Source organism: Aplysia californica, unplaced genomic scaffold, assembly GCF_000002075.1.
Source record: "Aplysia californica isolate F4 #8 unplaced genomic scaffold, AplCal3.0 scaffold00668, whole genome shotgun sequence".
Classification (NCBI taxonomy): domain Eukaryota; kingdom Metazoa; phylum Mollusca; class Gastropoda; order Aplysiida; family Aplysiidae; genus Aplysia; species Aplysia californica.
The window spans coordinates 337,869-339,206 of NW_004797938.1; the positions used below are offsets into that span (position 1 = coordinate 337,869).

General features: G+C 38.7%; 1 protein-coding gene across 1 annotated transcript in view; it reads right to left on the reverse strand.

The window, feature by feature from the left end:
- LOC101846310 (thymidine phosphorylase) overlaps positions 1 to 1,310 on the reverse strand; it is a gene marked incomplete at both ends in the record, with an annotated part of 19,893 nt that extends 18,583 nt beyond the window's left edge. Inside the window, 1 exon segment of the mRNA XM_013088005.1 lies at positions 1,151 to 1,310.
- Between the last annotated feature and the right edge of the window lie 28 nt (positions 1,311 to 1,338).

Consider the following 1,338-nt stretch of genomic DNA (forward strand, 5'->3'; position numbering starts at 1 on the left):
GGGGGGGGGCATGTTGACATAGTATTACGTAGGTTAGAGAACAGCGTGCGGTGTTTTTAAAGCGCTTATAGAATCTAGATAATATTATTATCTCAAACTCTGATATTATTATGTGGTCTACTTTTTTTTTAAATGTAGGGGCTTTTACTCCCCCATTGAAACAATTTAAAATAATTAAAAAGGAGGTGGGCTTCGACTGTGCCTGTCAAGGTCAACTTGAGATGAGAGGGATACATCACGTCGTCCCAGCAGAAAAACAAAACAAAACACAGCCTACCCGATAAACGTTCCCCACTCACAGGAAACGAACTCATGCCTACTGCGAGCGACAGGGAACTTCTAAACCGCTACACCACAGATCTGGTGTGGTCTACTTATAGTATAGAGATACATGGTCGCTTTTAAGCACAAGGGAGCTATCCCGAAAAATGCAGTTTTGAGAAAATCGAAGGTAAAGTTTTTTGCCCCTTATTCAGTTTCTTTAAAAGACAAGTAGAGTTTTCTCGATAACCAAACAAATATACCTACTAATGAAACCAAACTTCTCCTATAGATAGGTAGAACAATGCCCACTTTTGGAGTAGGTCAAAATTTCTGGAAACCCTCGAAATCTGGGTTCGTCCGCTTGTCCTTAAAAGCGACTAATTGAGCGTTCACGAAAAGATTTCACTATCCGGACGTTGTCCTTTTCGAATAATAATCTGTCCTTATACTTTTAACAACAAAAGTAAGATCACTTCCTACTTCAACTTCTAAATTTTATGGTGCCAAACAAATGCGAAATTAATATGGGTGCCGTTATCAGCGGTATATTTTATGGAACATGTCGTTTGTTTGTTTTGTTTGTTTGTTGGGGGGGGCGCAAAATGACAAAGAGATGCATTTTTAGTTTTAATGAGAATTTTGTGGCACTTAGTATCTATAACATAAATAAAAAATAAAAGTGCCGAAGATAAGAGGTGTTACGAGAGAGAAACATACAGGGAACGGAGCAAAAAATTCATAGCATAGTTCGCGAAAAAACCCACAACAAAAACAACAAAAAGAAAAAGAAAAAGAAAGAAAAAAACCCCAACCCAAAACAGAGCGAAAGTTTAAAAATCAAATGACGAAATAGATAAAACCAACAAATTACAGATTGCAAACTCACGTCAAAATCCTCTAAGGTCTGAGATCGCGACAATGTCTGAGGCAAAGTTTCAGTAGATTATATAAGTGTTGGTGTCAGTACCGTACAACACCACAGTCACAGTGCGGTGGCAACACACATACGCACTCACGTCATTCACGCACAAACATACACACACACACGCACGCACATATGCACACACACACACA